A 26,923-nucleotide genomic window follows, 5' to 3' on the forward strand; every position below is an offset into this window, starting at 1 on the left:
CCAGGTATCGTCCCGGCTGCCGGTTGGGGGCCGGGGGCGCTTGGGAACCCCGCGGGGTTAAAGCGCTCGCAGGTGGCACGCCAGCTTTCGGTGGGCAGCCTGCCATCATCCTTGCCGGGGGCGGGGGGGACGGCGGCCGCGGGACAGAGCAGCCGAACCGGAGCGCCGCCGTCGGCCCCCGCCCGCACTCTCTCTCTCTCTCTCTCTCTCTCTCTCTCTCTTTCTCTCACACGCTTCTCTCCCCCCCCCCAGCGCCACTTTCTCTCTTTTTTCCCCCTTTCCTTCTCTCTTGGCTGGCTCGTTCCGTCCAGCCGTCCGAGGAAGGGAAGCGACGGCCTTCCAGGGGATTGGGGGTGGTGGTGGCTGGTGGTGACGGAGGGGGCCGGCCGAAATAAAGGTTCGCCCCAAAGGAAGCGGGGCGAGGAAGGCGGGCGGGAGGGAAGAAGCCAACAAGTGTGAAGTCACCCAACAGGTCTTTCATCCGCGCGCCCTCCGGAACGAGACCTGCTCTGGCGGGAGGGATGAAAGGCGAGCGCGCTGGGGCTTTGTGATTTTAATGACTTGGAGGCTGCTTTGGCTGCAGGCCTGGTATTAGACCGAAGGGGAAGGGGACCCGGTGGGGGGTGAGGGGGGGGAAGGAGAGCTGTTTGTGACGTGACAAAAAGAGAGTTGTGTCAGGGCTTTTGCCTTTTGTCCCTTTTAGCAGCTCGCGGGTTGCAAAGTTTTTCGCCTTGGGTTTCTCGGCTGTGTTTTGTTGGCCGCGGGGTGCATGTGGGTTTTTTTTTTATTTTTACAAAGAAAGGACTTCCCGGGAGATTCCCCCCCACCCCTCGTTTCCATTTGTAGCCTTATTAAAGATTCCAGATGAGGCTTGTCGTAGAGCATGAGTGACTTTCATTGCTTCTCTTTTTTTGTTAAGACTGTCACTGAGATTTCCTTGGATCTGGATTATAATACGGAGGCTGTGGAAGGGGTGGTGATGGTTACAGCAAGCGGGTTTTTTTTTTTTAATAAAAGCAACAGCCCAAAGAAACCCCAACTGGTGGAAGATGTAGGGAATAGTCCCATGCTTAGAGGGGAAAAAAGGGACAGGGTTGGAAGGGGGGGGGAGGAAATACAAAAGAAGTCAACCATTTGTAAAGCTCTTCTTAACTCTCCCCTGGATATATTTGCATCTTGAATTTGTTAACTCTTGGCTCTTGAAGGAAAAGGCACTGAAGGGCTGCCTCTGTTTAGTATGTTTCACATAACAAAAGTGATATTTGATTTGCATATTTTTGAAGCCACCCCATACATCAAGTTCTGTGGGTCTTAACAACAAAAACTATTAAAATACTTAATCAAGTCTTCCTTTTCTGTGGGTGTTTAGCAGTGTGGTAGATAGTGAATTACATTTTCAGATAAAAATTGCCAAGTATAAAAGGGGGGAAAAGATGTTTATTCAAATAATAAATAGTGAAAAAATAAAAAAAATACCGCACATAATTTGCACTCTTGCAAAAACCTCAAGGTTGGAAATTGCTTCCACACATTCATTGTTTTAATCTGTATTTCCATATACTTCTTGGGATGCATTTATCTCAGCTGTTTTTTAAAAGCATACAGATTTGAACTGTTTGATTTTGTTTTCTTTTGGAGAAAAGATAGCTGATAGAGAGGGATATATTGCCAAGCACTAAATGCAGGATAGGACCAATTGTCTTGTTTATGTAGCATTTATCTTGGGTTCTGCTTGTAAGTTTTGAATAGACTTGACATACTATTAAATGACTGATGGCCCCTGTAATACATTGTCTGCTCTAGGGCAAGGGTGCCTTTGAAGTGCTACCCTGTAGGAAGTAAAAAGACTATTTGCTCTATTAAAATTCCTTGGTATTTCCTCTGTTTAACCACAGGCCACTTCCCCTCTGCCACTCTAAACACTGCAGGGACACTGACTGATTGAAAAGGCACAAGCCCTGAAGTAATTATGTTCCATTCAGACCAGTTATCCTTAGTGTGGAGTATCATATAGATCAAGGATGGGTACAACTCTTTTCTTTTAATTTTGAAAAATAAAAGCAATCTCGTTGATTTAGACAGATACAGTCCTGCATATATTTTTTTAAGACTGCTTTCTACTGAATTCAATGAACTTGCCTGCATACATGTGCGTTGGATCATACTGTATAATGTGATGTAGCTATTAACTAATAAAAAACACCAAAGCAGCATTTTAAAAGAGCAGTTGCCCATCAGGCCAAAGATATTGAGGCAGATCTTTGATTTGAACTCATCCATACAGCTGTTCTTAAGAAGTGGGTCTTCTAAATAAGGTTGATTATAATAGAAAATATACAAATATAAGGCTTTAGTTGTGAACTGTGGCTGAAATCCTGTTGCTTAGCTTAATAGGCTGCAACAGAATAGGCACATTGAATCAGTGGGGATTTGGTGAGTCACCTCCATAAACTCCATTGATTTAAATTGGATTACTCTAGTTGCAATTTACAGTTCGAGTAGGCCCATTTGAATCAGTGGAATTTATGGAGGAGGTGAGTCACTAAATTTACACTGATTTAACAGGCGAGTTACAGTCCTTAAGCAAAAAGATTTAACCAATAGGAGTGAAATAATTATCCAGAGTTTGAAACTTAAAACAGTTCTGTTCCCTTAGACATGATATATTGCAAGTATGAAGGCACAAATGACTTTTAAATAAAAACTATTGGTGTAAATCTAATTAACAGTCTCTAGCTGGAGTAAATGTGTTGAATCAACTACTGAATTTAGAATCAAAATTAAGTAAATTCCACTGATTCAATTGATTTTTATTAGGGACTACTAGTTCAGTCTAGTGTGGAGTATAAAATACAGGGTTATGTACTAAATCCAATAATTGTATGCCAATTTAGAAAATTTATGTTCTTGGCAGGAGTTGGGACCCTCTTGCAGAATTGTCCTTGTTTAGCTATGACTTGGACTCATGTGAAAGGTTGAAGAGTTTCTTTTATAGTCATGATTATTATATTCACTTAAGTTGTGCTGTAATAAGGATTTGCAGATAGAGGGAAGATCTGAAATCAGACAATTTCTGCGATTGAATGTGGGAACTTTATAGCTATGGTGTGGATATAGCACCCATGGGTATTCATAGCATGCTTCTGAACTGTTTGAAAACAGTAGAAGAGCAGCCGAGGATCTGTTTAAACAGTACACATCTTCATGTTGGTATTTCTGCAAGAGGTACGGTAATCGAAGCAGACAGCACTGTTGTTGCACACTGCAACAATAACATCTTCTGCTTTGCTCATGGAAGGATGTAAAATTATTATTTGCTTTAAAGTAGCAGTCCTTTCTCCACCATGACCTACTGTATTTCAGTATTTTAGTTTCACCTCCTTCTATGAATAAAGCATAATGGCAAGGAACAACTGTGGTAAAATTCATCCCTTTCCATATGCTGGGAAGGGAAATATCTGAAGGGGTGGTCCTGTTCTGCTCGTGGTTTCCTGCATGGATTTAGAAGCTTTTATCAGATCCTAAATCTTAACAGGGATTCAGCTCAAGTAGATAAATCTCCCAGACACAGACACTTGCCTTCCCATCATGTGAAAGGTGATGAAGTGACAGTATGACAGAGGGGTGGAGCTGGAGTGCTCTTCCAATGAGTGACAATATGTCCATATTGACTTCCTATGGTTATTTTGTTTTTTCCAAATCTGTCAGACTGATTTAATTCATTTATTCTGTTGATATGAATTTAGACATCCATGTAGTCCTGAAAAGAAACTCATTGCTGATTTGTTGTCCTGAGTATATTCTTTGCTAACCTGATGTCTTTATGCCCAAAAGAATCACACTTGCCATCATTTCCCACCTTTAAGAAAGCAGGTTTAAGAAAGGAGTTATTCCTTAGCTTGTTCAGTCATTATCCTCGTGGTTGTAAATTTGCTGGAAGGAGGGTGAGTTTCATCACTTTCTTTCTATGGAGGGTGATGTCTAAAGAGGAGTGATGTCTGCTTGCATGCTGGCTCTATATGTGAACAGGAACACTGAAAAATCAGTGAAACAACACTGGTGCAGAAAAGGATTTGAAGAGTTCACTCCACATGCATTTCTGCAGTGGAATCCAGAGCTGCATGGTGGCTGTATGGAGGAAAGGTAGTGTAGTGCAGGGTGCAGTGGACTGGGATATGGGGTAGGGTTAGGGTCATGCTAAATGGCTAAAAAGGGACGTGGTGGCGCTGCGGGCTAAGCCGCAGAAGCCTGTGCTGCAGGGTCAGAAGACCAAGCAGTCGTAAGATCGAATCCACATGACTGAGTGAGCTCCCATCGCTTGTCCCAGCTCCCGCCAACCTAGCGGTTCGAAAGCATGCAAATGTGAGTAGATAAATAGGGACCACCTCGGTGGGAAGGTAACAGCGTTCCGTGTCTACATCGCACTGGCCATGTGACCATGGAAGATTGTCTTCGGACAAAACGCTGGCTCTATGGCTTGGAAACGGGGATGAGCACCGCCCCCTAGAGTTGAACACGACTGGACAAAAATTGCCAAGGGGCACTTTTACCTTTACCTTTTAAATGGCTACTGATTGGTCTACATTAATCTATTTTAAACGTCATACCGTCTTTGCTTTTTTGAGGCAACTGAAAGGAAAATAATTTGTGGACGGTGGAGAATAATCAGAACCTCATCTTTGTACTTAATTTGTCCTCTTGAGTGAGTCTCACGACCATGTCTTCCATTGGTAGCCAAAGAGGGCGAGAGTTGTGTAGTCAGTGACCTTAATATCACATCAGCAAGCCAGCATTGCACAGAGGGCTTCTGCTGCCTGATGTATAAGGTATCAGATTAAATCTGACGAAAATCAAGTAGCAGATCAAACGTGGTACTTTACCACTCTCATTAAATATGTTAGACCGTTACAGTTAGAGCTTTGAAAAGTTGTGTTTTTTGACTATAACTCCCAGAATTCCTCAACCAGTGGGACTAGTGGGCATGTAGTTGGGGGATACTGAAAGTTCTAATCCCCAAAATGTTTTTTCTAAGTTCACATGACAACAGAGGGAGGGAAATAATTTATAGCTGCTATTCCATTCCTGTTGGGTCTGTGCTTCTACTGAGTTCAAATATGTGTTGGTACTTCTGTACAACTCAGTGGTGGTATCGGAGACTCCAGTTTCTCAAGAGTTCTGAAATCCACATCCCGTCATCCAATGGTCTATGGGCTTTTCAAGGTGCTGCTGATACGGGTTTGTTCTGTAGGACAGGATTTCTCGTTTTGCAATCCTGTGTCTTTCATTCACGGTTTGCAGCTTCAGAGTGGAAACAGTAGAAGCCTGAGATTGTGAGCTGTTCCAAATCCCAGGTTCTTTATCCAGGCTTTTCTTATGACATGGGAGACACATGTTTCCTGTTGTCAACATTTAGGCCTTGGTGGCATTCTTCTGAGTTCCCTTCTTGCAATTTACAAGGACCTCGTGAAAATACATGCCACTGTCAAACAGCAAAAAGCACAGAACAGTTAATCCTGTCGCAATTCGATTGTAAAAAGTTTCTGCTTTAAAAAGACAAAGCAGCGTGGTAGCTAATCTATTTAGATCTCAGTTTTCTAACTTAAGTGCACTTTTTGCACCCTAGTTTTGTATCTGTTTTTTAAAAAGTGCATTGCATATTCTCTTTCAAAAATACATTTTAAACTGAAAAACAACTATGTTGATAATAGAGCCTACAGCAAAATGGTTTAACCAGCACCTGGCTGCAGTCCAGATGTTTGAAAGATACGGACATGACTTTTATTAATCGAGACATAGCTTTTATTCTGACTACATATTTGAGCATTGTTGGAACATAATCTCTTAACGGGACAAACCATTGTAATGCTTTTTCCAAATACTGTGAAGATACATTCAGTAGTTTGCTATGAATAGAGTGAAACCCAGTGGAGCACATTATCTTAGCAGGCAGCCTTGGATTTTAATTTCCAGCCCTTCTCTGGTCTCCAGTAGGAGGGACTAGATATTTCTGATCTCAGTTCTGGCCATATTCAGATCCAGCCAAGCACTCAGTGACTTCCCTGACTTTTTTTTGTATATGGCTGTGGGAAAATTCCTGGTTGGCTGGCTATGAATTAATGAAAATCCTTACAGTGTTTCACTAATGATAGCTCCTGTGGCTTTAAAAATGCTATTGCCTTTTTTAATTTGAAAGAGGTCATGGAGGTTTACAGAAACTAACAGAAGGCAACATCTGGTGGTGCTCTGCTGATGGCTGCCTTTGTGCAAAGGAAACGTTTTGGTGTTTCCTCAGCATCAAAAGCTTTCAAGGTGATCCTTATAAGAGTTCCTTGTAAAATGTCTTTAACTCAAGCTGTGAGCCCTAATTAATAGTACTCTGAATTCTGCAATGCTGGATCTCACCCTTAACTCACAAATTTCTGATACTTTAATCCCAAAGGATTACTTAACAATACTAATTTGATGATTTATGTAGTAGAACTGATTTTTTTTTAAAAAAAGATGTTTTACCTTTGAGAAGTTTGGGGTGTCCTTATAATGACAGATATGCAATGTGATCAGCCACCTGTGATAAATGAATTTGCAGTTGGACTTCCCTCAGCAGTTCTGGAACAAAGAATCATAATCCCTGTGCATGCTGAATGTAAGCCTACTTTACAGAGTACATCTTCCCACATGTTCCATTGCGATATCCAATGTCCAGTCTGTGTACTGTTAATGTCTACACATTTGGAATTGGTTAAAGAGAGTGTTGGTGGTGAATGCCACAGATAGAGAACCACCCTAAAATGTTAAAAATGTGTCCCTACTGGTCACAGATAACCTGTGGTAGATGCCTTCTGGTTATACACATCTGCTGCTATAGGCTTGTCAGAGTTCAAGAATATGTATGTACATGCTTAGAAATATTGAAGACTTGCTTCTTAGAGTTAGGTTTTCAAGGCTGAGTATCATAGGATGAGAATATTACAGTGAGTTAGGTGAATTTTAATTATTCTCCCACTCTCCAAGCTCTGAAGAGTCATTGCTAGTGAGTATCGAAAAATTTCAAGTCACTATGAGTTGTGCATAAGCACTAGAGGGAAAGGATAGATGTTTTTGTGTGAATAAATATATAGGCCACTGGTCCAATTCTATGAATAATAACAATCATATGGCATCGTCCATTCTGACTTATGGTGACCCTTTTCATGGTTTACTACATAGAGAACACTCAGAAGTGATTTACCATTCCCTTCTTCTCTGGGAGCCCTGGGACTGTGTAGCTTCCCCAAGGCCACATAGGCAGGCTCTTCTTCTAGGAGGCATAACGGGGAGTCAAACTCCCAAACTCTAGCTCCACATTGAGCTTGGATAGGATAGCCGTGCCTAAATTGACAGGAGTATTTGTGTCAGTAATTTGAGAAAGGGCTTGAGAATGCATTAAAATTGCATTGTTTCCCTTTTTTAAGGCTTTTGTGGCATGGTATTGGGAAGGGAAATATCAAGAAAATTGGGAGCTATGGAGGTAGAATTCAAACCTAAATTTCGAAAAGGTCTGCTTGTGTGTTGTGTGCCTGTCTGTCTGTTGTTACATTGTCCCCAGACATGTCAAAATGAGTACAGTTTCCCAACAGACAAGAAAAATGTGATATGGAAGTATTAAAATACTGTTGTTGGTTACTTATGGGAAAGGGGATTCTCAGGTAGGAACTAAAGCTTACAGTTTTGCAGCAGGAGGAGCTGGCTGAGTGATGTTATCGAGTTGGAATTTGGGTATAACGTTGCCATTAGAAAGCAGATGGGAAATGTTGTTTTTAAAATTACAATGTGATGCTGGCTGTGGGATTCTGGGAACTGAACCTCCCCAAACATTTCCCGTTTCTCCCCCAATATGCTAGATAAATATATTTGCATGCTGTTGAAATCTAACTGACTTTTACTATGTCACTTTTCCCAAAGATCATCTTAAGACAGATCTGCCCTTCAGCTGACTCAGAAATTAGAACAGGTGCAGAATGTGGTGGCTAGGCTGGTCTCAGGTGCGAGATTGATTGATTGATTTGATTTGATTTGATTCGATTTGATTCATATCCCACTCCCATTAGTGATGAGCACTACTCTGGGCAGTTACAACAAATATAAGACAAAAAAATAAAGATAAAAGCATTAAAAGCAGTTTACAAATAATCCTTAAAAACAGACGATGCAAATCAATCATATAAAAACCAGAGTGGACAGAAGTGAAAAAGAGAGAGAGAAAAAAGGGGGGATTAGCAAGGGTCGATGTGGAAAACCACCCTGAAAAGCCACATCTTTATTTGCCTGTTAAATATCAACAGGGAGGGGGCTAGGCGGAGCTCCTCCAGAAGTTGGTTCCATAAGATTGGAGCCAATGTGAAGAACGCCCTGCCTCCTGTGGAAGACCTTTGGGTCTTGGTGGTGACCACCCAAAGGAGCCTCAACTGAGATGATTTTGTGAGTTGGGCAGATGACATTAAGGAATGCTATTCCCACAAGTAACATGGGCCCAAACTGTGGAGGGCTTTGTGTACGAGTGTCAAAACCTTGAACCTTGATCACATCTCCCCATTACTGGCTTAGTGTCTCATTCCAGGCCAGGTTCAAGGTTAGGATTATAACCTATAAACTCCTTAACGGTTTGGGACCCTGTTGCTTGTCAGAGCATCTTTCCCTTAGAAGTTCGGCCTGTGTCACCCAATCCTCACAGGATTTGCTCTCATGAGTTGCCATGCCAAGAGAGGCAAAGGAGACCTCCACAAGAAATCAAGCCTTATTGGTTGAGTCCCCATCCCTGTGGAATGGTCTCCCATTAGAGCTTTGCCAGGCCTCCTCCCTCCCAACCTTCAAGAGGACGTTAAAGATCATGCTTTTCAAAGAAGCTTTAGAACATCCTCTCTTGAGTTATGTATGTGAGTTGTTTGGTAACACCATCATGTAGGTTAGACATGTTTTGATTTCTGATTAACTTTATTCTGTATTGTTTAATATTGATTTTCTGGTTAGGTTTGCTGGGATAATGTTCCTTTTTATTGTCAATCACCCAGAGTAGTGCTTGTCACTAAGTCAGGTGGTATACAAATATTTTAAATGATGAATGAATGAATGAATTCCTATTGTCCTGCTTTGCTACCATTTCCAGATAGGAAACTGGCTTGGTATGTAGCAGCAAAAACAACATATGTTTATGACAAAATTACTAGATTTATTAGGGTATACATTTTGTCAGAGAGCCAGTGTGGTTTAGTGGATGGAATGACTGATTAGGGCTCATGAGAACTGGGCTGAAATCCTTGCTTGGCAAGGGAAACTCACCGGAGGGGTAGAGTGGCATATGCATCTCACATACCTTGACTGACCTGTTAGGGTAGTTGTAACTTGGATGCAGCTTAGCAGCACATAATGTACATAAACTCTGTAAACTCTAGTCATCAGCATTATCATCTTAATCATCATTGCTTCATAGTAGGTCCATCGGTCTTTAAGAAGTCTTGAAGTCCAAGTTCACATATCTGTAGTGCAGTCTGGCATAAATTACAGGATTTCAGGTAGCCTTTGGCAGATAAACTGTAAGAACCTAGGACTTGCTTCACTAGTCATAACAGCAGAAGATTTAGTCTTCTAAAGATATTCTGTGGCCCAGTACTCACAATACAATAAGTCAGGGAACACGGGGAACCTGCCTTATCAATTACAAGCAGCAACCTAGTGCATGCAGTGCCCAGTAATTATGGAGTCTAGATTTAGATTGGCTAAGCAGACCGTGGAACTTTGCACTGTTTGTGTTGTCATATTGTGCAGACCTGCTCTCATCCACTTTGTTTCCTCCTAAACGGAAGATAAGATTTCATGGAGAAACCTGAAAACAAGCCATAGGTTCTGTCTCTGCTTTGTTGGGAGAGCACTAAGCACTAAGCAACAACTATCCTTCTGTCCTATGCAGTTGGGGAGCATATATCTGCATACTGCTTGTCCACAGTAATCCTCACAGATCCCTAAATTCTCTTGGAATTTGATATCACCTGTCTCAAAGGTCCTAAGGTGAAAGAGTTTAGATGATGAACAGTTTATCCTTTTGGAACACTTGTTATATTTCACAACCAGGAAAACCTCCAGCTGTTTATTAAATGCAGTCATGCATAAAGTGATCCAAATTATATATTTTGGTGTTAGAAATACTATTGGGATTGAACACAATCAGGAATATTAATCTCATTGTACTCCAGATTCATTTTGCAAATGAAACTGCAACAGGACCTGCTAAAATTGCAACAAGATCCAAAGGACAAATAAGGATCTGTTTTACATCTCAACTGAATGGTAGTATATTTCCATCAACACAGTATCCTGTAACAAGTGCTATAGGGCCTGGTATGCTATTGATGTGGTGTTAAGGGGCCTTCCAAAACACCTTCAAGTTGGGTTTATTTATTTATTTATTTATTGTTCCTAGTATTCCTCTCCCTCCAAAACCATTTAATTTTATCACAGTTTTTAAAAACAGGCCTAGAACGTATTTGTCTCTCTGTGTGTCACAGTCAAGGAAATGTTAAAAAAATAAAATTTATTGGACGAAGGTCTGTACATACAACATAACCTTTGAAATTTAAAATCACAGTTTTGTGAAAGGCAGTTCTTTCAATTTATTTGGGTTTAAATTTATGCTTACAGACTCACTGCAAAGCAATAATGTTTGTAATCATGCTTACACTTCAACTCTGGACCAAAATAAAGCATAAAGAACAACAAAAAAAGAGAGGTTAAAATGTCAGGATACTCTGTCTGTTAACAGGTGACAAACCTCTATTGTGTAGTGGACCAGAACAACATGGTAACAAAAAACCTTCCCATCTTTTATTCATAAGTTCACGATAATGGCATTGGGTACAGCTTAGGTATTTCCAAATAGTTGCATTTCTAAGATTAATTCACTAATCTTGCCATTGACTTTTTTCAGTAATGACCACTAGCTGTGAACGCCATGGAGAGATTTTAAATGGAACATTCAGTTTCCTAAAGAATGGGCTGGAGAAATAGAGCATTCTCTTTATGATGGGTTAGCAGCAAATGCAGTAATCAAAGCAACAGACTTAATGAGAGGCCAAAGCCCTCAATTTATACTGCAGGTTTAATAAATGTGAATCATTACAGTAATTTCACATTAGTTATACAGTATTAAATATATGCTTGCTCCTTCTTTTCCATTTGCTTCCATATCTTTGCTGTATTGTACCTAAAATATTTTGGAGTGGTTTGCCTTTTCATATAGACTTGGTTTGGATTTTATTTGGTTGTTTTTCATCCCTTGCTAAACTTTTTTCCAGTTGCATTGTGAAAGCCATTGTATATGTTTCTTCTTGATTTAGTTTATAAACAGTGAGAGTAATCTAAATACACTGAAATCAGGTGCAGATTTCCAGTTAATTTTTAATAGCTACAGATAAGATTTACAATGTTTAAAATGTTCAGCCTTTTTATTTGCCGTCTTAATGGGATGTGTGCCGTTTTCTCAGACAAAGCTCCAAACAAAGCTTTTTTCCGGCCACTGTAGACAAGGACAGTAGGTGGCATTTGCTCCTAAACTAGGTGTGTCGTGCCAGGAGAGCAGCTGCACAAACATTCACTTTTAGATGGAACAGGAAGCCTATGAAGGATTGTTGACCCATGGGAGAAGCCAGTGGGGGCTGCCACTGATGGCCCGTAAGCCAATGGCAATGATAGATGCAGTTTTCAGGACTGCAATAATCCATCTCACTCTTTTGTTGTTCTGCCCCATTCTTTCCTTACCTCCCATGCACAGACAGGATGGAAGAGGAGGTGATTCCTAGAGAGGCAAGATTCGCTGTAAGAATGGGACCATAATATCCATAGAGCCAAGAGATGCTGAGGGCAGCATGAATTTAAGCGGGGGTCATATGTGGCAATGCAAAAGTTATTTTGGAGGGCTGTAACTCTCAGAATACTTAACCACCAGGGCCAGTGAAGTACTTTGGGAGGAGTTGTTGACAGGAGTAATTTTTTCTCACCTTGAGCCACTTGTGTTCTACAGGATGCAGGTTTTGAGTAAAAACAACACTTGTATACTGGCCTGTGTCCTCACACTAAAACTCCATTTGTGCTTTATAATTCACATGTACTCACATATACTCATACAACACAAACTCTTTCAGCGTTCATGGACCACTTTTACATGAAGAACACAGAGTCTGAAGAGCACATATGCCCTCAATGTGACTTGGGGCCCTGGAAAATCAGAGTCTCAACAAAAGTAGAGGGTATACATCTGGGTGGGCAAAGTGTGGACTGTGGCTTCCATGTGGCCCCCAGGGACACAAATGCAGCTCCCTCTGCCCAAGCCCTTTGCGGTACCCATCCCCCACACCAAAAACCTTTTTGACTGAAATAATCACTATGCACTCTAGGTGGGTGTGGGGGACAATTCCCCTATGGTTTTGGAGCCCCCAGAGCGCCTGCGGCCTCAAACGTATTGTGAAGGATTCCCGCCCCCCATTATTAGAAGGTATGAAGGGACTTTTTAAATAATAAAGTGTTTCTTAATGAGAAATATTTTGAGATATGGTGGGATACAGTAGTGGGCGTGTCCTTCCAAAGTCTAGGGGTGCTGTGTGTGTTGCTGTCAGAACTCTGAAAGTTGACCATGCCTTGTGGTGTACATGGATGGCTGAGCTTTCCTGCTTTACACCTGTGCCTTTCCACATGTAGGAGGGTGAGGGAAGAAGAGATGGAGGGTTCATAGAATTCACTTCAATAGGACTTCTATAAATTAATTGAAATTGCTGGAGATCCCACCTTCCCCAGCTTGGTGTTGATAATATTATTTTGCAGTATCCTCTCCTGCCTTTGTTTCTGGGAGTGTAACAGGATTCCATAACTTAAATTTTTTTAAAAAATGTTCAACGCAATATAGGAATGAATCTTGTACATAATTGATTTTTTGTATCTGAATATATGACACTGTGGGAAGGAAGCCTCATCTTGATGACTGGGCTTAAACAGTGAAGGCTTATGTAAAGAAGATAAAGGGAAATATGTGGTGTCATATTTCCAAATCTTACCACCACCACTCCAATACTTCAAAGTGATAGGACTGAGAGAAAGGCCTCTCTTGATGATCTTAACACGTGGGCAGACTCACAAAGGGAGATGCAGTCCTGGAGATGGCTTTGTTTAAGGCTTTATAGGTTAAAACTAGCACTTTGAATTGTGCCTGGAAATGGACCAACAGCCAGTGGGGCTGCTGTAACAGGGGGGTTATGTGACCCTTGTAACCAGCCCCAGTGAACAGTTTGGCTGCAGTGTTTTGGACCTGCTGAAGCTTCTGAACACTTTCCAAAGTGGGTCCCATGTATAGTGCTTTATAGTAATCTAGCCGGAATGTAACTAAGGCATGTGTCACTATGGCTTGATCAGATCTGCCCAGGAACAGGTGCAACAGGCTAGTTTTAATTGTGCATATGCACTCTTGGCCATCACCAAAATATTCAGTAGCTTTCCCAATCCATGTAACACTGATGTATTTTGATTTATAAGTACAAATGAGACTTGGAACTTGATGGTGATAGGACAGTTTGATTTAACCCAGTCGGGTCCACCCATTTCATCCTGTAAAACCTATAAATCTTATGGCACTGGTGTCTGGATTTTCTAGCTCGCTCTTCCCTCATAGTTATTAATTTTCCCTTTGTTATGAGCAAATAGCAAAATATTTGAGGAACTTAATTTCCTTTCAGAATAAGCTGGTAATAAGATACTTTTATGTACACATAGTAATTAAATATAAACCATCCCTATGCCAACCACTAGGATTGATGTTTACAACAATATAGTTCTAAAAAAAGGAAGCCAGGAGACAATTGTCAAGAATAATTACTTTGATTTTTTATGGAAAGAGAGCAGCATCAAAGCTCTCAGATGTGCTAGAGTTCCATGTTACTGAAGTAAAATTAACCTTCCAAAGTTTTTGGCTTTGTTCTGTGGTATTTATCTCAAATGAAATATTTAAACACAAAGGTGTGTACAGTTATATATGTATCTTCAGCTTTTAACATCTTAAGGAGAGACCCTAGTCCTACTGCTCTCTCAGACACCTTTGGAAGGGAAGTAAAGCTGCTCCTAGGTAATGGAATGCTCTCCCCCAGGAGGCTAGGCTTGCCCCCCACCACTTGTCCTTCCAGTATTTGTTGTACATTACAAGCTGAATATGAGCCAACAGTGTGATGTGGCTGCAAAAAAGGCAAACACTGTTTTAGGATGCATTAACAGAAGGGGAACATATGGAGGCAGTGACAGATTTTACTTTCTTCGGCTCCATGATCACTGCAGATGATGAAATCTGCAGCCATGACAGCAGCCATGAAATTAAAAGTCGCCTGCCTCTTGGGAGGAAAGCGATGACAAACCTTGACAGCATCTTAAAAAGCAGAGACATCACCTTGCCAACAAAAGTACGCATAGTCAAAACTATGGTTTTTCCTGTAGTGATGTATGGATGTGAGAGCTGGACCATAAAGAAAGCTGACTGCCGAAGAATTGATGTTTTTGAATTGTGGTGCTGGAGGAGGCTCTTGAGAATCCCCTGGACTGCAAGGAGAACAAACCTATCAATTCTAAAGGAAATCAAACCTGAGTGCTCACTGGAAGGACAGATCCTGAAGCTGAGGCTCCAATACTTTGGCCATCTCATGAGAAGAGAAGACTCCTTGGAAAAGACCTTGATGTGAAGTGGTGAAGTGTGAAGGCAAGTGTGAAGGCAAGAGGAGAAGGGGACAACAGAAGACGAGATGGTTGGACAATGTCATCGAAGCAACCAACATGAATTTGACACAACTCCGGGAGGCGGTGGAAGATAAGAGGGGCTGGCGTGCTCTGGTCCATGGGGTCATGAAGAATCAGACACAACTAAACAACAACGAACAGAAGTATAGTCTCCAAATCCCATGAGGTCCTAGTTCCCCTCCATTTGGAACTGGTTAAGCTTCATATATAGGCATGTGGTGGCGCTGCGGTTTAAACAGCAGACGCTTCTCTGCTACAAGGTTGTAGGACCTGCAGTTGTAAGATTGAATCCACGTGACGGAGTGAGCTCCTGTCGCTTGTCCCAGCTCCTGCCAACTTAGCAGTTCGAAAGTATTTAAAAATGCGAGTAGATAAATAGGTACCACCACGGTGGGAAGGTAACAGTGTTCCGTGTCTAGTCGCGCTGGCCACATGACCACAGAAACTGTCTATGTACAAACGCTGGCTCTATGGCTTGGAGATGGGGATGAGTACCGCGCCCTAGAGTTGGACACGAGTGGACTAAATGTCAAGGGGAACCTTTACCTTTATCTAAGCTTCATATAGATTACTGTGTCCAGTTATGGAAACCACACTTTAAGAAGGATGGTGGCAAATTGGAACAAGTTCAGAGAAGGGCAACAAGGAGGATCAGGTGACTAGAAATCAAGCCTTGTGAGGAAAGACTGAAAGAACTGGGCATGTTTAGCCTTGAGAAAAGAAGGCTGAGGGGAGACATGTTAGCACTTTTCAATTACTTGAAAGGTAGACATACAGGGGAGGGGCAGGATCTGTACTCTGTCATCCCTGAGTGCAGGACATGTAATAATAGGCTGAAGCTACAGGAACCCAGATTTGCTGGATATCAGGAAAAACCTCTTAACCGTTAGAGCAGCATGACAATGGAACCAGTTACCCTGGGAGGTGGTGAGTGCTCCAACACTGGAGGCATTCAAGAGAATACTGGACAACCATGTTTCAGATCTGCTTTGATTTGGATTTCCTGCATTGAGCAGGGGGCTGGACCTGATGGCCTTATAGACCCCTTCCAATTCAATTATTGTATGATTCTATGATAGATGAAGATCATATTTTTATGTAGGCTTTTAATGGCTAATTGGGCAGTGAAGAGTTTTAATTTTGGCATGCTGCATATTTTATATGCTTTAATCTGTTCTTAAAATGTTTTTTTTACTAGTTTTAACCGATAACTTTAATACTTATACATGTTAAATGATGCTTTTAACTGGTATGTCTTTTAATAATTTGTGAGCTACTTTGAGTCCCGTAATTGGGAGAATGGTAGAATAGAAACAAAACAAAGCAAAATATTAGTACAGTGATGAGAAGCAGATAAATTAATATCAGGGCCTTTTGAATTCATTTAAAATTAAAGCTATGGATCTGTTGTTTGCTTTCAAAAATATCTCCTTAATTCCCCCAAAATATCTCCTCCTTCCCTCCCCCGAAAATCATTGATCAAAGTAATATAACCTGTGCCTCTGTTTTTGTTACACACATTGACAGTCTATGGATAACATTACATTTTTTCAGCATGAAACTGAACACGCTAAATCCCTAAAGCAGTCTCAAATGTATGGTTAATAAAAGAATTTATTGTACTGGATGTCATCTGTTATATCACTCTGGGAACAAACCTGGCAGTGACTGGACAGGAAATATTTCCATTTCAAATCACAGCAATCTTTTATGGTCTAGGGCAAAAGTGTCTGATTTCAGCAAAGTCACTGAGTAGTGTGTAATGAAGGCACTTTACTTCATTAAATGCCTGTTATTACCTTTCAAAGTACATTAGGGTCTTTTTGTTTTCTTCTGGGATCTTTTGTTTTGTTCTAGGAACTTTTTCCACCCTTTGTTCTGTGATATTTAACTCAAACGGAATACTTAAACACAAAGATGCATACATTTGTAATATGTGTCCTGCTTGTAGTACCGATCACACTGAAATAATGTGTTTTTTAAAAAAACCTGGTAGAGGGAACCACAGGTACTTTCAGATGAATAATCAGGCATTCTGAAGAGATTGCCAGGAAGATAAACTTATGAGACATAGCCAAAGCAGGTCAAAACTCTAAATGGCCGTTTTTCTAATCAATTATTTCCTTAGTAGTGGAGTTTAAGTTGGTCCTGTATAATAAATAGTGTGCATTTGGCATACTGGTCCATAATAAACAGCTTCTGTTTTTCCTCCCTGAAATGTCAAGTGCAATATATGTTGGTCTAACTTTTCAGATGGATGGAAAATTAAATAGCACTCGGGCTTTGTTCTGACTCCATTTGAAATTGAAGTACTGTACTATTTCTGAGCCTCATCTCATGCTCAGCTGGGCAAAACAAAACAAAGGACATGTAGAGTTTGCCCTAACGATTCAGCAGTTCACGTAAGGTTTTGGTAATGATAAAGGGTCAGAATAATTCAGTGGTAAAACATGAGGTTTGCAGTGTACTAAGTTTCAGATTTGTCCTGGGACCGAAATCCAGTAGTCAGTTGCAGTTAGAGTAGGCCCACTGAATCAGTGGGGATTTGGTGGGTCAACTGCTTTGGAAATTCCATTGATTCAGGGGGCCTATTCTAACTGTCATTGACTACTGGATTTCAGCCTTTATCATCACCGTTTAAAATTGTGTGAGATATGAGAGTATGAAATAATTAGCTTTCTGAGAACTTCTGCTATCTGGAGGAGACAAATCTGGCTTTGCTGGTATGCAATATGGAAAATGACCTTTCCTGGGATGAAGAAAGGAGAGCAATGGCTGAAATCCAGTAATAAGTCACAATTAGAGGAGGCTCATGGAATCAGTGGAACTCACATAAATGTTGTCTTACCAAATCCCCACTGATTCCATGAGCCTACTGTAATTGTGACTTACGACTGGATTTCAGACAGTGTTTCATCGTATTAATTTTTTTTGTAGGTGTGTCACTCAGCACAGCAGCTTTTCTTTAACCAGATCAGTTTTTCTCAACCTGTAACTTCCAAGATCTATTGTACTGCGTCCTGCATTATTCTCATATAGGACCAGCAGCTAAAGCTGGCTGGGAAGAGTGAAAGGTCTGGTGAAACACATCAGAAGACAGCAGGTTGGGGATGGCTGAACCAGAAATGTGGGACTTCAGGTACCTATATTTCCTCTTAAGGGAACATTTGGGAACTACTAGCTCAGTAGCAGAGCCAGAGGTTGGAAGTTCGATTCCCTACTGCACCTCCTTGATGGGCTGGACTTGAAGATCCATAGGACGCCTTCCAGCTGTCCAGTTCTAAGATTATGCAAATTGGAATTTCTATTGGAGAATCTCAAAATTCAGGCAGTCATTTCCTTTATTCTTTTGGGGAGGGTTGGACCACTCGAAGAGGTCTGAGAACTGCATAGCCCAGTCCTTGATCTTATAAGGCCTCTTCTGGTGCCTGTACAACTCACCCACCCCCGTACTGTTTTTCTTTTGTTTTGTTTTTACTGAAAAAGTTTTCTTGTGTCCTCTAGTGGTCAATGTTTGTTAACAAAAGTTGTAAAAGATATTTTGGACTTGGAGTGACATGGGATTCTGGCCCACCCAAACATCTATCACCATGCTTCTCAGAGGACAGACACAATTATTTTGAGGAGAAAAATAATAATTTGGGCAGGGTGCTGTTTTGACTTTTGGACTGTGCTGCATGTAGTTAGCCAGCAGGACTTCACCCACTCCTGTTTTAGATTAAGAGTATAAAAAGAACCTACTAGAAAGCTGCTTTTTTACTTATCTCTGATTTTCCTTGGTTTTTTATGTATCTGAAACAAGCCTTTGGTTGGTAACCTGTGGAAAGACTCTATCCAGTGATGGAGAGAAATGCAAATCATGAAATTACTTTATGGGAAATGGCGTTAAAAGACACCAAGCACACAATTGCAGTCTACATTTCTCCATGATCGTTTGTATTCTTTTTCCTGAAATCTATTCCAACTCTAGCATGGTATAAGTATTAAGAAAACTAATGACGGAATTTGCATTCCCTCCCTTAAAATGTGCATACTTCATTTTCTCCCATTCCTGAGGAATCTATTGAAACCATCTGTTGGCCGGCTTCCAGGTGCTTGCTAAGTTTTCAGAGACAAGGGCTGTGCGCCATGCTTCCTATGCCTCTCTAACTTCCTGTGTTTATACCTAAGTGGATAGTAAACGGAACTGCCAATATTGAAATTCTTTATCCTTTCTCTGCAAGAATTGGTAGAAGTGTGCTTTTGGCTGCAGTAGTTAGCTCCCATGAGCAGAAAGGGACTTCTGGGTAGACATGTGTAGAATTTCAGTGGTAGTCTAATCAAAATACCATGTCCCTTTATTCCTGGAATATTTTGGAAATGAATGATTTTATTTTTGTAAGACTTGATTTTCTTTGTTCTCCTTCCAGCAGTGGCATCAGGACAGTGAAATATTGGATGCATGCTAATTAGCTTATAACCTAGAGTGTGCATGTGGATGATAACCCCTGGAATTTCCCAGCCAGTGTGGTCACAGGTAGTGTTGGCTAGGCGATTTTGGGTGTTGCAGGCTTAAAAGGTAATAGTTCCCTCCCCCCATATTCTCTCTCTCTCTCTCTCTCTCCTTTTTAAAGCTATGTGAATTAAAATGACATACCAGCTTGGATTTCTCTTCAGAAACAACTTGTCTAACAATTAAATGTGACAGGACAGAGCTATTCATAACCTCTCCACTTGCAAAAGCCTGGGGAAAAATGAAACCAGTATCATCTTCTTAACACGCTTAATTGTGCTCTGCATTCCTGAGTCTGATGGAAGACTTCAGAGAGCAAGTGCTGTGTAGATGTTAGGACTAATCCTTCTGTTACAGGTGGTACCTTGTTTTTAGAATTGTATGGTCCTTAAGTAGGCCCCTGCGAGGTACATCCTGCCAAAAACTGCTGTAAAGATAGAATTGTTTATGGTTCAGTCTAATTATGAGCCTTTACTTATCCAGTCGTTGCCGTAAACCTGTTTGTATCTAATCCTACCCAGAAGATTTAGCAGTACAGAACACTGAGATTTGTAAACCTTTAACTGTAAAACTGTAATTTAATAACCTTTTATTTTGTTTATTTTTCCACGCACATTAAAGCAGGAGGGACAGCCGTAATAACAGTGTTGAGAAATTCAAGCACAAACACATTCACACATGGAATGTAGTCACAAAGGGGGCCCTAGAGAAGTGTTTACTTCTGTGTTTGAGTGCACACTTCCCACCTGACATACCGCGGTTGCTCTCAGGTTGGTCTCAGCTACGTTTTCTGAAAAGAAGCTGACCTCCATTTGAGACTTCCATCCAGGCTATTTTATCTGCACATCACATACTATGAGATTCACTACTGTTTTGGGTTTGGACAACACACTAAGCTGTGGTTAATCTAAACTTGAAGAGGACCATGTACATGACTCATTCTTGGAACAGTACCTAAGTGATGAATTCTTACTGTACCACTTAGGTACTGTAAGAACTTCCCCAAAGTTGGGAATGTGGATTGATATAGATTGCTAACTGAATTTAACTTGCAGCGGAGCTGGAAAGAGTTTCAGGAGAACCAGGGTTTGACCTTGCAGCTTTGATGTCATCTGCCACCCCTAGGTATTTCTATTCTGAATTTAACCTCAGTTGTCACAGTGGTTATGAGGGGAATAGGTTGCTTGGGGACATAATATTGTTTGTTAATGATTGCTGCTGCAGTGCAAGCTGTTTTTGGAAGGACTTCCATCTTGAACAGGCCCTTTAGCTCCTGGTGAGATTAAAACTGATATAACTGATTTGATATGGATCAACACAATGACCTTTTTGTGTGTCTGCTCTTAAGGAGACATTTCTAGCACTGTCTCTGTCTCATGCAGAGTGCTGAAGCACTTGTATGTCATACTTTGGCCAGCTGAATGTCACCCTAGTTGCAAATAACAGCTTTCTGTAGGTGCCCCCATCACTGCCCAGACCAGCCTTTTATAGTTCTCTGGTACTTTCCCCATGTGTCCTCCCTGTTACAAGCCCCCAAAATGCTGGAATCAAAGAAGCTCATTTTTCTTGGGTGTGTCCTGTGAGATCTTGAAGGAGGGCTATAGAAGTGTTTGCCTCTGTTTTTGAGGGCACCCTTCTGACCCAGCAAACGATGGCTAGTCCGTGTTTACTGAACTACTAACAGAGTTTGGTAATTCACTAATACAAACAGTTTGGAAAAGTTACTTTTCTGAGCCCTGATGTGCATGCTCCCTATATTTCAAAACTGCGTTGTTGTGTGGCATGACAGAAAGAAGCTAAAAAAACACATGCACTCAAGTCTCTGTGGGTTCACAGAGCTTCGTGGTGCATGTCCTTGGCACCCACAGCAGTCTCGTTTAGCTGTGATACTTGAGCTAAGAACCACAATGTCTGGAGTGGGCAAAAGATCCCATGTCCTTTTTCTACCCCTAATGTTACTGACTTCAGCTGTAAGAAGATCTGATGGAGGATATACATGCACAGACGTCTCCTCAGGCTCAGAAATCCTGCCTTGTCTGGGAGTTTGTTCATGTTCAAGGAAAAATGCACAGAAGTTGCCTTCAGATTTTAGCGCTCAACAGGAGTAGGTCAAGACTGGAGGTGGTGGTGGTGGTAGGTGCCCTCTACAAATGGTGCTGTTCCCTGCTTTGATATTACATCTGAGCAAAGCTATTTACTATATCTGCATTAAATCCACAGGGGCCCCCTCTGCTGCTTCTAAATCCTGTTTATTTTAATGGGTGAAGTGTTTGCCCTAATAAAATACTTAGTGGGCTTGTGCTTTTGTTTTGCTGCAATGTATTTCCCAGTTTGGAATAACTGCTGAAAATTAGTAAGAAATGACAAAGAAAAGACAGTTCATTCTCTGAGTTACAACCTTGCCTGAAGAGACGAGGTTGCACGTCAGATTAATTGAAAACATTCCTATTGTTTAATTGCAGTGGATCTATATACACGTAATGCTAAAGAATAATTTTTGTGTTACACGCACCGACCTTGGCTTGTATGCTTCTTCTCTCCCCCTGTTGTCTCACCTTTCATGAATAAACAGGAAGGATCCACTTCCAATTTCAATGGTCCATAGTTTGTTTTTATGTTTGAACCTAGGACGTGTGAATAGTTCTAACTGGGAAAGTAAATGAGGTCCTTCCTTCCTTCCTTTAAAATGTTTATGTATTGTATTTTAGGTCAAGCCCCTCTCTCAAGGTGACTCAGAGAAAACCATTAACTTGTCATACATTGATCATCATTTGCAGTTGTCAGTAAACCATATTTAACATTAATCATTCTTTGTCCAGGTTTAGGCATAATTATTAGCTTTAATTTGTTGATAAAGGAAACAAATTCTTCTAGTCTTCCCTTGGAACGATGATGGGAGAAATGAGAGGGAGTACATGAGGTCAGGATTGTGCACATAACACCCACTGTGTTGGGGAGCCTGATGCTCGTCTAGTGATCTCATCAACTTTCATGATTCACTTGGCTAACAGGGCTTGTATGAATTGGAACCCACCAGCCTCTGGAAGGCTATATGTTGCCCGCCATTGGCTTTACATCAGGTTACATGTTAATTCATCCAGGAAGCATCTTAATACCATAAAGATTTTCAGTAAAAGTTTTGTGTTTTCTTTGGTTTTGGAATTGCAGTGTCTATTCAGTATGCCTTTAAAAATGTACTTATAATCTCTTAGACTAGGCTGCTCTGGAGCTCTTCAAGGCAATGGTTCCCAACCTTGGGTTACCCAGGTGTTCTTGGACTGCAGTTCACAGACACTTTTCCCAGTACAACTAATGGTAAAGGCTTTTGAGAGTTGTGCTGCAAGAACATGTGGGTTACCCAAGGTTGGGGAACCACTGCTTTAAGGTAATTGGATCTACAGTGTTACTAAAGCATATAGAAGAAATGTTTATCATTTGAAAATCTTTACACCTTTACACTTTGAACATTGGTCTTTGCACAGTTTTTCACTAATTCTTGATTTCTCTCTCTCTCTCTCTCTCTCTCTCTCTCACACACACACACACACACACACAGAGAGAGAGAGAGAGAGAGAGAGAGAGAGAGAGAGAGAGAGCACATGACATAGAATAATCTGGGAAGTTTCTCTTAATCCAAACAGGAGTCTGTTCAGTTAAAATCTTCCTCAGCAAATTCTCCTCATTCACCTTCAACAACCTACTGTATGTTCATTATACTTATTTTTTATGATTTGAGGTGGTGGGCAAGGAGGTATTCGTAATCTTCAAGAGAACTCAGAAAGAGGGTACAAATGTGAAGCATCTGGAAATGTGAAACAAAAGGAAGTATCTAGTGACAGGATCAGGTAGCCAAAATGGTTACTCCCTGGAAGCCTGTATTGTGTTCTCAGGAAGTCAAAACATTAACTGTGTTAACATGAGGACAAAGAAACCAAAGGAAGAGACTAAAAGATACGCCAGATGACACAGGGTGTTAGCTGAAGACAAATTGTTTAAGAGTAAGGTGCTAACATTTCCAAAATTCTTCCCTAAATCCTCTTAGAAAGGCAGAAGAAAATTATTTTGATTTGGTGTGCTAGAGAAGTAGAGAGCTAAATTAAGGTTACTGGATGCTTATGGTTATAGCATGATGCAATGTGCTTCAGCACTTCCAAAAGTTTTCTGTTACCATGGCGGTTTGGAAGGTAAGCACTTACTCTTTACCATACTTGTTATTTCTTTGCAATCTTATAGATTCTTTGGGGGAAGGGAGAAGGGATAATCTCAAAACACCCCAGGTAGAATACACTGTATTTAACTCCTCTTCCAAATAATGAGAGATATCAATGAGTAAGTCAAGTAGCTTTATTTGGGAGGTGAAAGTAGATTGTTATGCTTTTCATACACATTTTAGGAAATACTTTTTCTTGCAATCTGTTGCTTCTAGTTCTGCAGGGAAGAGATGGTAAGAGGTATAGCATGGGAATGGGTGCAGCAGACTAGAGACTGGGAATATGGATTTTATCTGAGCCAAACTACTGTAAGAGTAGATGCTATTTGAACCTTGGATTCAACTTTGGACACATGCGTAATGTAGTGGTAGTCTTGGGTCACTCATTTCTTCTTGGTTTAACACAAAAGGCAGGACTGTAAAAATGAAAAATGTGTTTTCCCCCTTCCAGCCATATACACTAGTCTGGATTTTAAAATCCCTGTGTTGTTCACAGAATTGGTTCTTCCCTGAACAGAACAGAAAATTTTGCTCCAATCCTGAATTTCACTCCCGAACTGATTGGAAGCAGGGTGGGTTGGGGGGGGGACATCAGAGAGGTGGCTCCATTCCTTATCTAGATGTTTAGTTCTTTCTGCATATTCTGGGACACATTGGGCCTGATATTTGTTCACAATATTGCTTCGATGATCAAATAATATTTGAAACTGTTTAATGATTCCCTTATTTATTATATGTTTTTGACAGCCCTATTTGTTTGAGTATCAGTATCTTAGAACTTTATCAGTGACTTTCAAATGTGTGATTCCAGTCCTTGACCAATGGAACACCTCTTCACCACTGCCTCTGTGTTCATTGTTATGTTATTTCATGCTCATCCTTTCCCCTAAATCCCACTGGGGGGGGGGAGTGGGATATGAATGTCTAGTCACACCCCTGGAGATTGCCCTTTCCTGTGTCCTTAAACCAGGTCCTTTCCTCCATAAAATTGTCGAGTCCAGTTATACTCCTTAGAGGCCTGCAGGAGGTATGATTCATTTTTCAAAGGCTCTGAGAAGCCCTGAAATAGCTTTTTACTTTGCTTTGCTTTTGAAGCATGGATAGCTCGTGGGCCATGTTTTGCAACCCCACACAGACGTTTATTCTGGCAGTATGATTGCAGGAACAGTCCTAAAATAGTGTACACTACAGATAAGTACAGGCCATGATCCTACTTGTGATGTCTCTTTTCATTAAGGTTTTGCATGCAAACTGCTACTCATTATTGAGGTGCTGTTTGCATTCCTGGGTGTGAGCCCCGGTTAATGAGTGGCAATTTGTTACTGTGCCATTATTTCCTCTTAGGAAATAGTTGTTTATGCATACATGATTATTGTTACAAGTTCTTATGTATTAAGATGCCTATTTAGTAACAAGAGTAATAGTTGGACCTCACCCCCCCACGACATGTCAACCATATAGGAAACAGCCTTATTTGGAAAGGGAATGGGTTTTGAAATCTTGAATGTGCTTGCACATTTTATATAGTTCTACCACAGAGTGTGGGAGAGTAACAATTTATGCTGCCCTTCCTTGTATTTTTAGGTAAGACAACCTTGGTGGACATAAGCAACATTATCAGATATTTTAAGCATTTGAACACTCCTCAGAGAGCATGACAATTTCAAGCTTAAACCCCTTTAGTTTCAATAAACGCACTTGCAAGTAATATTATTTCTCTTTGTGTGTTAGAAGTCAAAACCAATTGTTCCCTTTCGTTTGCCTTGTGGGAGTATGAAATTAGGAACATATGCATGGTAATTAACAACACGTGAAGAATAAATTGTGATTGCTGTCTTGGTCTGCTGAACAGAGCTATGCTGGGGATGGGGGCGGGGTTGTGATTTCCTACCTCCATGGCCCAGTCTGTAATTTGTTTAGGCATGGATCAGTGTGTCTTGTGCCGATGTTAAAATTGATAGTACATGTCAGTGCCTGTCCACATGATTACAGCCCCCTAATGCTACATGAAGTGTAACCCAAACTGTTGAAATATTTATAAAAATATCTTGTACAACCAACATTTTCTTTTGAGAGGAACTCATTCTATTGCAACTTCAGGATCTTCCTGTATTGTCGAAAAAGGCACGCAAGTATGATAAACCCACACTTCCTAGTCCGGTTTCTTCTAGTGAAGCACCACATGGGGTTGGAAACCCGTGGGCATGTTATGTTGTTGCCAGTGGGGCAGATGATAGGTGTTGCAGTCCGACACCATCTGGAGGGTCTCTCATTTCTCACACCTGCTTCAGGTGTAAGCAAGTGTGTTTCTTGAGCTCTTGGTATAAATCTGGTATCATTCATGTGTAAACTTTCTCATTATGTTGAATGCAAATGAGATCTGGATCAAGATACAGTATAACAGTTAAATCCTGTGAGCTAAGAACAAGCACAGGATCCGTAGAAAGAAGGAATATACATGGATCATGATGATTTATAGGCTACTGTAGAATTTGCATAATTTCAAATGCATATGGGAAATGTAAAATAATTTTCAAATATAAAAGACTAGGCCTGCAACATAGGGCTCCTTTGCATGCTGCCCATGACAAATTAGAGGGAAGAAAATAAGCAAGCTCTTGAAACAATGCCCTTTATGATCATATAATATAGATATCGTATCACTTGGTTTGTCTTGCTTAACGAAACTAAGAGCTATTCTCTATGACACACTTCATGTGGGGGTATGAATAGGTGTGAATTAAGATTCTGGAGATCTACCCCCCCCGCCCGCCCCTTGGAATATAAACAACATAAGAATCTCTTAAGCAGACTCTTCTGCTGATGTATTTCTTACAATTAATGTAGGGAAATACTTTTTTTTGAGATTTGCAAGCAGGAATGTGAAGGAATTTTTAGGCACACTAGTTAGTGTGGCCTGTCTTTTTCACAACATTCAACGATTCTGAATCAACAGTTACTGTATTTGCCAGTGTACAAGATGACTTTTTTGGCCCCAAAAAAATGCCTCCAAGTGGGGGGGGGGTTGTCTTGTATGCTGGGTGCACTTCATTTGGGCCAGGAAGGAGCCGCTGCTGTTGAGTGAGTGATGCGGGGCCGCGCTGGCGGGGGAGGAAGGCAGGCGGGCAGGCATGCAGTTGGTCCAGATGAATGGAGGGAAGCAGAGCCGTCCATGCCTGAGCGGCCAGAGCCCACGGCCGGGCTGCCCACTGCCCCGTGCCGCTGAGCCAGCAGTGCTCTCGCTTGCCCACCACCCACCCGGCCACTTCCCCTCTTCCTTTTCCTCGCCACCGCCATCCAGCCACTTCCCCTCTTCCTCGTTCTCTCGCCGCTGAGCCAGCTGCGTGCACGCTCACCCGCCCCCGCCTGGCCGCTTCCCTTCTTCCTCCTCCTCTGACCGCCGCCCGCCCAGCTGCTTCCCCTCT

The 26,923-nt window shown here is 41.3% G+C and overlaps 1 protein-coding gene across 2 annotated transcripts in view; it reads left to right on the forward strand.

Annotated features, from left to right (window-relative positions):
* The window catches only part of IL17RD (interleukin 17 receptor D), a 72,902-nt gene that overhangs the window by 431 nt on the left and 45,548 nt on the right, over positions 1-26,923 (forward strand). The gene's annotated exons all lie outside the window — the stretch shown is intronic.

Source organism: Pogona vitticeps, chromosome 2, assembly GCF_051106095.1.
Source record: "Pogona vitticeps strain Pit_001003342236 chromosome 2, PviZW2.1, whole genome shotgun sequence".
Lineage (NCBI taxonomy): Eukaryota > Metazoa > Chordata > Lepidosauria > Squamata > Agamidae > Pogona > Pogona vitticeps.